Source organism: Megalopta genalis, chromosome 1 (genome assembly GCF_051020955.1).
Source record: "Megalopta genalis isolate 19385.01 chromosome 1, iyMegGena1_principal, whole genome shotgun sequence".
Lineage (NCBI taxonomy): Eukaryota > Metazoa > Arthropoda > Insecta > Hymenoptera > Halictidae > Megalopta > Megalopta genalis.
Window position 1 is genome coordinate 43,224,234 of NC_135013.1, and position 13,508 is coordinate 43,237,741.

Genomic DNA, 13,508 nt, shown 5'->3' on the forward strand with positions numbered 1-13,508 from the left:
ATAGTATTTCTTGTTTACTATCTATGAAAATATTGTATCCTATATCATAAAAATGATATTCAGAAAAGAAGAGAGAGAGAGAGAGAGAGAGAGAGAGAGAGATCGTATATTTATCTACCTTCCTCTAGTGAAATGCATGAATTTTCTGATAGTGAATCATTTTAGAAGTTTATCTTTCGGTTTCTTAATTCTTCAATGGCATTTTCAAACGTTGTAAACCCATCCGTAGAAGCCATAAGGATTTTACAACGTTAGGCGTTTACTACGTGCAAGTACTTGCAATAGTATCATCCCAAAAGCTATGTCTGCATTCTGCTGCTCAGCTTATCAGACCTTACCATTCACGTACCATTTAACTAATGATGGGCGCACAATCTGATCGGACGTGTGCGAAATTCTGCAAGTCCAGCAAAGTTGAACAGCTCGACGTATTCGAAGTGCGTCACACTCTCACGAACTTAATTATGAAACCATCACTAAAACTAACTAGACTCCCTAATCATCTCGTCCACTAATCTAATAAGGCGCATCGAAAAGTGTTGCCTGTAACGTATTTTTAGGCACTCACGTCTATTCACTTAGAAATGTTTTCCAGAGAAGCCCAGATATCAATTTATCTAAGCCAAATTATTACTCTTATTAAAATTGTTACTAAACTGCGAATTCTATGGATTCATGTCAAAATTGAGTAGCGGCAATTTAAAATAGTAGAAAGACTGAAAGAACTTACAAATGTGAATGTATTGTTTTTAATTCGCTAAAATTATTAATAGAAGAAAGAATTTTCCATTTAGTTTCTATTTCTTGCAATCGACGCAGACAATTTTTATTTTACATAAAAATATACACGTTGTTTCAAAGATATAAATCTAATTGTAAGAACAGAGTTGCGATCGTATTGTCAAACAGCTATATCAACTGTTGCAAAATACATAGGAGAAGCTCAAGAAAATTTGTGTGCGACAGCATTTTAACTGGTATAATGATTTTTGCAGAAAAGAGGGGTCGTGATTAGACTGTGGACATTTATGCAAAATAAGAATTCTATCCATTAATTTCAAGATGCAGGAGTAACATAAAAATTCATTTCTTTTCTTAATAACTTCAATGGGTTCAAGATAACGCAACAGTATTTTTAAATTTTGTTTTTTCTACTTTGCAATTGATCCACTCACTTTTAGCAAAAGTGCATAGAATTCGAAGTCTAGTCATTAAAGGCCTCAAATAGGAAAAGAATAAATGATAATAACGAAAAGAATCTGTTAATCTTATTTTCAGATAAACGATTATTCTTAGTCAGTGTATAAAAGTATAAACATATAGGAAATTAAACTGTTACTACAAAATGAAATAAAATCACAATGTTGATCACTCATGACACGAACACACCAGGACAGAATATATAAACAGATGACTAGAATGTGTAAGACTTATTTACTGGTTAACAACACGAAGGTGAAAACCCCAAAAGAAGTGAAATTTTGATGTCCAATATAACTTATGAAATATTTATCGTTGTATAAGGACTTATTAAACATTTTATTTATTTTTGGCCTGAACATGTTTCCTTGATATACGCACATACATAGATTGAGAAGCCTCTTTAAAATGAATCGGCCGAACGCGTGGAAGGTAGAAGAACATTCGGAACTGCACACTCTAAAACATTCTCTCTTTCCCTAAAACATTTCTTCCTCGAGGGCACCATTCGCGTCTGTCTAAACCAGTACAGTAAGACGAACGTTTCGACTCGAGGCGTAAAGTACTTCACATTATGCATGATATTTTCGGACCATCGATTTTACACGTTATAACGTACACCTCAGCTTCATTTTTTCGTTATATATTCATGACTTCACAATCTATGATTTTTTCACAATCTAATTGCAATTAAATGTGTAAGCAAAAATGACACAATTCCACAACAGTGAAGTAGATTTATAATAATGAAACGCAAAATGGTTCACGTTGAAATCTTATTGCATAAGAAAATTAGGTTTAATTATGTCTTTTCTGTTAGCTGTGTACTTATTTAATAATTTCTTTTCTGTTAACTATACTTGTTTAATCATTCCTTTTGCGTTAGCTGTGTTCATTTAATAATTTCTTTGTTGTTAACTATACTTGTTTAATCATTTCTTTTGTGTTAATCGTACTTGTTCGATTACTTCTTTTGCTGTACTTTTTAATTGCTTTCTTGTTTACTATACTTATTTCATGATTTCCTATGTGTTAATTGTAGTCTGTTAAAAATTTTTCGTACTGGTTTAGTCATTTTCTTTGCGTTAGTTCTACTCGTGTAATAATGTTGTTAGTATTAGACGTATTTGTTTGACAAAAATAAAATTTAGCAAATGAAACTGTGTCAGTAAATTAAAAGCTAGTCATTCCTAGACTGCGGATTTGTATACAACATAAAAATTGTCTAAGTTAATTGTAAGAAACGTAAGTCTGATAAAAATGTTTATGCTCTTTTAATCATTTTAATAATGTACATATAATATAAAGATATCCGGAAATTCTTTTAATGTTTTGAGTTTTGCGTGTGACTTAGTTATTTTTGTCAAAAATTCGTAAAATCCGCGGTCTACACATTACTTACGTTTTTTTCTGGATTATGGAAAATGTACTCTCAATAAACGTATTTTACATTATGAAACGCTATTCATATCTACAATGTGTGTATAATGCACATGTGTACGTTGCCTTGGTAAAGGCAAATATTTTATGTAATATGGTCGCTGGTGGTATTGAAAGCTTGATATTCGTCAAAGACAGTGAAGAAATTGATTCAGTTTTTGCAAATGAACTCATTGGTTGGATATAAATCTGTTACGATTCCGTCGTATCAGGGGACACATTAATAGAATGTTAGCGCTAAATGTGGAAGAAAATCGAACGATCTAAATAATAAATTCGTTCTGGTTCATAATGTAGAAGATAGAACGAGGACATAGAATATGGCATAGATAGCATATATCTACGCATAATGGTATAAATGTTTATGCTAAGTTGTTGTATTAATATTATCATTTTTAGGAAAAGTGTGCTAAATAGTATTCATGCAATTTTGTGGAATGTTTAAAATGAGTTTGAACGAATGATTTGAGGCTTTATGAAGGAAATTCGATGTAGAACATTGAAAATAAATTAACTTCTGCAATTTCGAAATTGCAAAAGTCTTTTTGCTACTTTTATGATAATTTGCGTGATATTCGAGGAACACGTGCTATTTTTTAAATATGTCTATTTGCGGATATTATGTGATCTTTAAGTTTTACAAAAAATTAAATAGCAAATGTGCGTGACATTAATAATACAAACAGCATGCGTAGTGTCGAAAATAAAAATATTCTGGCTGTTTAATTGTATTATTGGAGAAAGTATCGGTCCCTCTGATACCAGGTCGAGAATCGAATCCACTTCGTTTACCTGTCGAACGATTGCTGTAACCAATTAACCTACCCAGACCGTAGTAGTGCACTGGTCCAGAAACCTACTAAATCGGAAGAAAATTAATTTTTCAATTCGTATTCTTCAAGAAGATTTATAATTGACACCAGATCTTGTAGTATAAGAGCAAAATTTTTATATTTTGGTTCGGCACTTTGCAAATACCGATCTTGAATATGTTTAACGTTTTGTTTCTGTTTATCGTAAGCGAATTAATTTATATCAAATGCTTCTTCTTTATATAAATTCAGTATATTAACGTGAAGCTTTCTTTATTGCTTCCATACTTTTATTCTGTTTGAACAATAAAATCTCCATATAGTTATTTAGAATTTTTAAGAAGTATTCTGGGATTTTTTCAATTTTTAAGTGACATCATAAATTCATGGATTTATTAATTACTTTATATACTAATATAAAAGTGATACGAATTATGAGGAAATTATTTTGCCAATTTATTTTTTTGTGAATGGAAAAAGTTTTTCTATGAAACGAAAACTCAGATTGAAAAAATCGTATCCAATTCTCTTCAATATCATGTATAGAAACTGTAGTAATATTATTGGCACTACATTCGTCTATCTGAGTTGATCAAAGTTCTATTCAGATGACGGATAAGAGATAAAGGTTAACGAATACAATTTTATTCGACACTAACGAATAAATAAATAAATAATTCATATAATAAATCATTCATATAATCATACTGTTTTCCATTACTTTGAAATTCATCTAAAAATGTTTATTTAATCATATTACTCTCTTTCTTGTTCATTGTTTCACTAAGTTTCTTAATAGTATAGTTAAACACAGTAATAATACACCTACAACTGTTTATCCAACCATGTTATCTTTCCTTGTTAATTATTTAATAACAGTTATACACTGTACAATACAAGATGTCCCAAAACTATTGTACAAGCGGGAAATGAGAGGTTTCTGAGGATCATTTGAAGTAACTTTTTCCTTAGCGAAAATGCAATCCACAGCTTCGTTTACAAGTTATTAACGAAAAACAATGACCAATGAGAAGCGAGATTAGCTGACGCGAGGCAGCCAAGCCAATGAGCGGAACTGGGCTTCGACAGTTTGTTGGCTCGGCTGCCTCGAGCCAGTCGAGCACGCCTTTCATTGATCACTGTTTTTCGTTAATAACTCGTACAAAAAAAGTTACTTCAAATGATCTCAAGAATCCCTCATTCCTCGTTTCTACAATAATTTTGGGACACCCTGTATATTTACAAATATCTTTGACACAATTTGTCAATTTGTGATTCTACACAAAAGAGTGCATACACTAGATGACTAAAGTTCTCTTAACAACCGAATTCATTACACTGTTAGTAACCACATTACTGCATTTTATTCGCAGCCAATGCTTTCTGTCCTCGGTACCTTCAACTCATTCCAAGTTGAACACGTTTGGAAAAGAAAGCAGATGGTAATTTCTGGAACTACCTTCCCAGAGAGCGGTCGCAATAAGACCTGGACCTGCAAACATCTTTCGCATTGCATCTTCTTTCTTGATTTAATGAACTTTATTTGCCCAGCCTATTCCAAGAGTAAAGAAGTGTACATATGTATGTATACAGTGGATAAAAGAAGTATGCGTGCACTTAGATTTCATGCAATAACTTTTTATAAGCAAATGGTACATTAGCAAAACCTGTAATGAGTAAAACAAGTATATTTTATATTGAATTTTCGAAGAATAATGTAACAAATATCAAAATTTTGAAACCAAAAAAGTATTCGTACACTTATCAATAGGAATAATTTTATAATTATTTTAATTTGTGTAACATTTAATATTATAATTGTAATCTGCAACCATCCGGGAATAGATTCTATTAATTTTTCTATTGTTTCTTTTGAACCCAGCATTGAATAACTTTGCGAATAAATTAGCGTTGTGTTAACAAGTATACGAATATTTTTCTGGCTCTAATATTTTAATATTTGTTACATTATTCTTTCAAAATTTAATATTAAAAATAGTAGTTTTACATATTATTTCTATACATGAGAAACTTCATTAATACTGGTTTCCTTAATGTATCATTTGTTTATACATATAAAGTTATTACAAAATATCTAACTCACTATATGTATAAACACTTGTCTCTTGAGAATGTATCGAAGATAAAAAAGAGAAAAGTTCCATGAATACAATGCATGATTTTGAGATATATCACAATGTTATATATCTTAAGTTTATCAGGATTCATATTCAAAAATCCTATTCAAAGTCATATTCAAAGGTCACTATACGCGAAGAGTATTGCGCTTGGGAATTCGAACAGAGATTATGCGAGGTTGCTCTAAATCGACGATGATCAGATATAGCGGACTATTTTTATCTTCGAAGAATAATAAATACGTACAGAGTACGAAAAATACGTATGTACTAATTGAAAGAGAGCGATGCAGAATTCTCAGCTGAACTCCAACATTCGACGTAAAAATTCTTTCTGCTCTGAAATGGAAATTATAAGTAGTTGTATTCATGAATAATTTTAAAAGAGTTTTCTACGCTGATGAACAAGAGCAGGAAAAATAACAATGACTAAAAATAGCAAAAGATACAACACCAGAAAAGGAGAAAAATGCTGCACGTACGTAATGAAAGCCAAAAACGAAATAATTAAATATGACGGTTTCTATAAACCTAAGCAACGTTGTTTTAAATGCGAAAATGATATTATAACGTAGAAGGTAGTTATTGAATATTTTAAATGTTTTTGCTGTTCAGATTGAAATTAATCGTTTGCACTATAATAACGTGTCAGGCTCGTGATGAATATTTTATACACATTCTACTAAATATAGAATGTTATTCATTTATTCTACAATTAGGGAAATTAGTAACACTGGACTGGGCGCGTCAGGTAAAGTTACATAAAGATCGCGTGAGGTGCGCGACACCTCAAGAGACCGTAATAAAGATACAAAATCACGCTACTGTGACTCTTAATTAAAAGCTAATACAGCTATTGGCAGCTAAGTGACACCACTTGACATTTCGCTGGAAAATAAAGAAACGCCAATTATAAAACAAATAGCTGGAGTGCCAAACACCTCATGCGATCGTTCCAGGGTTAATAACTGAGAAGTACTAATCAATGTAGCTTTAAAAGAAATGGTAGTGCAAAGAGTTAATTTCGTATTAATATACTATTTCACGATGTCATTTTATTTTACAAATACAAATACAGATTAACTAATTGATGGTTTTACGTCGCATCAACTTCGGAATTTGGTTTCTTTTAATAAATTCAAATAAGTATTGTATTCAAGGTTATCTTTCACAGTGTGTTAAATACGATTAATTCATTCCGAAGATTCAATTTTTACAATCTTGCAACAATTATATCAGATGACGGTAATGTAAAAGAATACAAAACGAGCATTTTAACTTCAATTGTAGAAGAATTTTTGTTGTAAAATGTAAAATTGCCATTTCCTTATGACGTTGTATACACGTCGTCCACAGCTAAAAGGTTAAACGCTGGTGAAATAATGAACAATTGTAAATCGTAACTCATAGTCGCTGGTCACAACACGTTCACACATCTCTTAGCCTTAATCAGTTAGCTGTTTTTGACGAGTATACACATCACGCAGAAATGTCAACATTTTGTGTCATCACGAGTATATTCCTCGAAAGCAATCATTTCGTTACAATTTAATTCTACAATTATAATAGCCACACGTCGTATATTTTTCAAAGAGATTGTAACAGCTAACTGGTTAACAGAACTAACTCTGATGCTGCGTTGCACAGTAGTCGATTTCCATACAGGAGCGGAAAATAGTCAGTTTTAAAAAATATCCCCATAATGCATAATTTATTCACTAGTAGTCAATTAAACATGTGGCTTATTATTTGTTACCATTTGTTCAGTTTGGATACAGCTACATGGCTTCAAAGTAGTCTATCTCCAAATCATCCTAAATTTATATCATTAATTATAATTTTTTTGTTCTTTGAAAATAAATAATTTTTACAGAATTTAATGTACTTAATATGTTCTTAAATTATGTCACAATACACTTTTTTATTTCTCACATTTTTGGAGTTACGCTCAATTGAATATGTTGATTTTTCATTTCATTTTTGAATTATGAGTTCGGTGAAATTCAGTGATCGCTTTGATCGCATTTTTGAAGAGTGATGCCTTACATGCGTAACAAAATAAAAATTGGCTGCTATTAGCTGCTATTGAAGAAATCATCTAATAATAATGCCATAATGACACGTGCCACGAAACATACCGTGATACTTATGGGCTACCGAGTTACGCGAGATGTTTTGAATAGGATGAGTAAAATACCAATATTTCAACTGTTCGCACTCCATTGAAACTAATGAGAATAATTATAAATTATTTTTTTGGATTATAAGACTTTTGCTCACATCTGACCCGTTCATGTCGAGTATGAGGAAAAGAACGATCAAGAAATCGAAACCATTTCTCAAGGAAACAATCGAACTATTGGTTTCGGAACAGTGTTCCCAACATGAAAGTGGAGAGAATGTTCAATTGAATTGAATTGAATTTAAAACAAAAATTTTTAAAAAGTTTATTTATAAACAATGCAAATACTGCATTTTGTTTTCATTATTCTATCTCAACGAAAACCCAAAATGCTAGCAATATAAAATGAAAAAGTTAACACTTAAATATATAATTTTACTTGTTGTATGTTTTTTTTCCGCTCTTTTTGTATTGAAACCGACCACTGTGCGTCGGTAGCGATAATTATTTAATTACTACTTTATCGATCTTTCGCTTTACAATATTTAATTAAACGTGTAGATTTGAGACTCGGGTATGCTAGAGTTAGATGTCGATAATTATCAACATAATAAACAGATCTCCAAAGTGTTCATTGGCGGTAATAGTATGGAAAAGATTTAACAGAAAAAATGCATCTATTAACACGTTCGCTCTCGTCAGAAAATTGTGAAAGAACGCATCACGTACTGTTGATTTGTATCCCAAACCAAACAAACGCAAACACGTCGTTTCAGCGATCGAAGAGGGGGATCAGCCGCGCCGTGCCGTTGTGTTCTTTGATCACAAACTGGCGACATCAATCTCTTGTGTCACACCAGTGACCGATCGACTTATTGTCGACACACAATCGCCCCTGATACACGGAGCAAAACATTCTGCGACGACGATATTTTGATGGTGACAGTGCAAATGTGAAGTGTCAACATTAAGTAAACTGATTTTTTCTTCATGAAAAATTTTATAAAATTATTTGTGTCGTTTGCAATACGGTGACTCCAGAAAGTTTATAAAACATTTATAAACGTTTATAATTGCGAAGAAAACAGCCGTAAAACAACAAACTTGAATTGATTTTAAAGTTACACAGTCAGAGACAAATTGATAAGTAAAAATCATTCGAAAAGAAAGAATAACATTTTTTCATTTAAGGCTCCGCTTTCAAGAAAAATTAGGTTGAAGAAATAATTTTATTGAATAGGGAATCAAGTGACACGTTTGAACATTACATACCAATTCTATTTTCGTCATACTATAAGCTACGCGAACTTGACACATCTTTTAACTGTTTTCTCCAAAACGGAGCAATAAATAAAAAAATGTTATTCATTTTTTCGACTTATTTTTGCATGTATGTATAATCATCCCCTTCTCAGTTGTACCGTGATTTTCCGAACACCATATATAACGGTAATGAGGTTCATTACGTGTATATTTTTTAAATTATATTTGTTTATAAGTTTTAGTCGGGTAAGCTAAAATATCAACGGTCAATATAATTTTATCTGGAAAAACGTAAAAATTGAATATAATTAGTAGGACAAAATGATAAGACATACATGTGTGGATAAAGTGGAATTTGCAACATGAATTTGCCAGTTTTTATTAGTATTCAATACTTTCTAGTACCGCCTTTATCATTCACCTTAACAAATATTTGTATAGTTTTTTTAAGCTTTTTGTCGTAATTTATCTTTTCCGTTTGCGAAATGTTTTTATTTTCGCCGTACGAATGGACTCATTTTGACTGAAATATGAAGTCATTGCCAGCAATTTTTGTGGCATATGCACTTGGTATCTCACTATCGAAAATTTTGACTTGTGTCTTAAAATGTAATCTATATATGTTAGAATGTTAAAAAGATAAGTGAAATAAATTATAAAGTTCCTACGAAGTAACTTAACTCTAAATTATCTTAACAATAAATTTGGTCAATAAAAACAATACACACGTTAGTAAACAATAATACTCATTGTTTCTCACATTGAGGAAACTTTGATTTACATAATTATCATCCAAGTCCACTACCTTATTTGTTCCTTAATGAGATCTACGTAGTTCTTGCTATTTATTTTGCCGCTAATAAATTTCATATGCGTTTTACCATAGTAATTAATTCCACCATTCGTTTGTCGACGACTTAATATTAGATTATAAAATTATATAAAATATTATAAAATTCACAAATAAGTAAATAAATAAGTAGTTTGTAAACGAAGTAGTAAAAGCATTAAAAGAATGGAAAAATATTGATACTTTGTTTTCAGTCTATTAAATGTGTTAAGAAAAGATATTTTGTTTTATTTCAGATTAGTGAAATAATTGAGGTGGTAATTTTGATTTTATAATTAAAATATAGTAATATAAATACTGTGAAAACGTCATAAAACCACAAAATTAGTCGTATAAATCGAAACAATTTCTCATTTCTATGTATATTCAATCTTCCACAAAACAATATTACCTGTATAATCTGTGATGCTCATAAATTATGCATGAATGAAATAAAAACTTCATCCCATGCCACTAAAGTTCGAAACTTCTTGCATTCCTTCACGATTAACAAACTTTCCTCAACCGAATTTCCTAAAAGAGAAGAGAAATTCTAAACAAAATCATTGATTTGTTTTCACCAACGAGATCGTTCCCTTTCCTGCTACACCATTTGGTTGTGAGGCACGCATGAATTTAAAACAAGGTTTCCCAACAGATAGAATCGGAAATGCTCTGAACCTCTAACTCTGCGATGGTTCCTCCATTTCCATTAAAATAAAAGTCACGTGAAAGCACATGCTGATCTCGAATATGTTCGCCTGAATAGAATCTAAAATTCGCCTTAATTCTCTTTGAAACAGTATTCAGCGTTCATACATTTCTCTAAAATAGTATCTCAGATTTTGTATAAAATAAATGTATTTTAATTTCGAAGAATTATATGAAAATTATTGTATCGAAATAAATGTTTCATAGCGCTTTATCAGTAATGTGAACAATTCATATGTTTGCAATCGTCGGCAAGCTTTTACGCCACTGTGATATAATGAAATATTGAATACTTGGCCTGACGTGTCCAGGTTCACATTTTCCATTCTAAAGTTAAAATTATGCAGACTCTTTTATGATAAATAATTGAATAAATTTCTTAGTCCAAGCACATGTTATAATAAAAATGATCAGAAGACTAAATAAATTTAGTTTTGTATATCGATCCATTTGAAATAGTAACAATATCAAATAATGAATTATTCTGTTATCTTTTTATTTAAAAAATAACGAAAGAAATAATCCTTTGAATAATATGCTTCAAAAGGAAGAAAAGTTTCTTATTTTAAGCAAAATGCTCTCTTCGTAAAGATATAATTCTTGAAATAAAATGTAATAAAAAGATTTTATTTTACGAAACCTTTGCATCAATTTGCTTTGTGCAAGAATCTTTCTTCAATAAGTTCATCGTTAAGGTTATTATTACATATCGTTAAGAGATTTTTATCCATCTAATATTGTGATGAAAGAAAATAATCATTTCACTGGTGTGGAAGATTGAAGAGGGTTGTTAATCTTGAGAAAAATTTGTCTTATTATTAGATCATCATTTAACGTAGTCAGATGGGCTCTTTTATTTTGCAGAAGTATCAGTGATGATGACAATATAAACCAGACTCGGAGCTGATAATTTAATTTCCATTTAATTTCCTGGAAGGATTTCACAATTACATCAAATAATTGTTTCAAATATTGAAAGAATAAAATACCATGTTAAATTAAATAATATTTGAAATAATGTCATATCAAATGTGTTCAGGTGTGTTGTACAGAACATCTGTTCATTTTCAAATTTAATTTTTATTACAAATTTGTGTATGAATTTCATATTTTTAAATGATTATGCAAAATTTTGTTCAAAATAAGATTACACATAATCATTTTTATAAAATTTTACATAAATTTGATTTCTTTATAAATATATTTACAAATTTAATTTTTATAATTTTATGCATGAATTTTATTTTTATTATAAACTTGTATATGGAATTCATATTTTCATATGATTCTGTAAAATGTTATTTCTTCATAAAATTATACACGAACGATTTTATAAAGCTTATTTCATTGATATACATTCTACGGTGTGAAGAATTTTATGCGCGGCTCTAGTTTTTCTCCTTATCTAGCTAACTATTTCATATTCGAGGGTTCGGAGTTTGATTCTGCACGCGTACGATTTCACACAACGTTTGGCGGACTTCCTCGTGCTCCCATTACCATTCCTTTACATATCTCTCAGGGAAGTGGTCTTCCCCACAGCAGAAATAGCACTTTCTTCGCTGCCGAACGAAAAAACCGCGCGTAGAAGGGGATTTCAAGACGCAGATGCCAGTAAATGTTCCTGCGTCTGAGCGCCAGCATAAATTGAACAACTCCGACAGACATGCATTGCATTTTGTGTGCTGTGGTTTTCGTGTTGCATCGTTTGGAATTTTCGTATACTTTGATTTACCAGAACTAGACAAAAAGGTACGTAGTTTATTTAAAAGTCGACGACATGTTCACATTGACCTGTCACATTATTATGTCTATGGAAGATTTTTAATAGAAATTTAGACCGCAGTTACTTTTAAATGGGAGTTAAAATTAATTGTAATAAATTTGTAATAGATTATAATAAATCTATAATTTAAATTATAGAAGATTTTTAGTAGAAATTTAAAGTGTAGTTAATTTTAAGTTGGGGAAAATTAATTGCAATAAATTTTTAATATAAAATTTAATTATATTTGATTTACAGTAGAAATTTAAATTGTGATCAATTTTTATAAGAATGTAAACAGAAAATTAAATTTTAGTAGATTTTTAACAGGATTTAAAATTAAACTAAATCTTTATAGAACTTTAAAATGGAAAATTTAATTACAATAGATTTTTAGTAGAAATTTAACTTATGGTAAATTTTTAATAGGAATTTCGATCGTAATTCATTTCAAATAGAGGTGAAATTAATTATAATAGATTTCTAATATGAAACTTATTTATAATAGATTTTTAATAGAAATGTAGATTGCGATCGTATTTACAGTTATTGTGTTTCGCACTGCTTTTATTTATTTAACATTTTCTGGATATTGCATTACTACAAAATCTTGCAGATAAAATATTCCTATATGTTTCAGTAAAAGTGAAATTACATTGCTGAGCGTAACTATGCGTTCATTAGAATGACTGCAATTTTTTTCGCCCGACTGTTGATATCACTCATTTGTTTCTTAAGGCTCTATTTTAAGAGCGTAAAATGTGAGCCACGCGATAAGTAAATGAAAATGAAGAAAAACACGCTAGGAACATAAGAAACTGAATTTCTCAGTTGATTAATCGATGCAAAATAGACGCAGACGCAAGTGATTAATGGTAACCTGTCTTATAGAAATTCGTTCTCAAGTTAATTGTTATATTTAGCAAATTGACTTGCATTTTCGAGAAATCGATGAATGTTATTTGGTCGAATAATCAAGTATTAACACCGTCTTGCAGTTGTTCATATGAAATATATACTTAACATGAAGTGTCGAATTCATTTTCCAACAAATCCAATAGTAAGGTTTCTGTTTTGTTAATTTATAATCGGAACAACATCATAAATTATTAGCGGCTATTCTATCAGTGGTTTCTAAATAATAAAAAGTTACGAAATCATCTTATATTGTAATGAAAATTATGGCAATTTGACATTCTCTGACACTAAGTGCATTTTGAGTTCGTTT

General features: G+C 30.4%; 1 protein-coding gene across 16 annotated transcripts in view; it reads left to right on the plus strand.

The window, feature by feature from the left end:
* Positions 1-13,508, plus strand: part of LOC117219502 (uncharacterized) — a 326,730-nt gene that overhangs the window by 85,564 nt on the left and 227,658 nt on the right. For 2 of the 16 annotated variants that reach the window (XM_076528231.1, XM_033469400.2), the window contains exon 1: positions 12,134-12,267. The exons of the other annotated variants lie outside the window; for them this stretch is intronic. The gene's annotated coding sequence lies outside the window, so the exon portion shown is untranslated. Of the gene's footprint in view, positions 1-12,133; positions 12,268-13,508 lie in introns of those variants that run through there. 16 annotated transcript variants of the gene reach the window in all.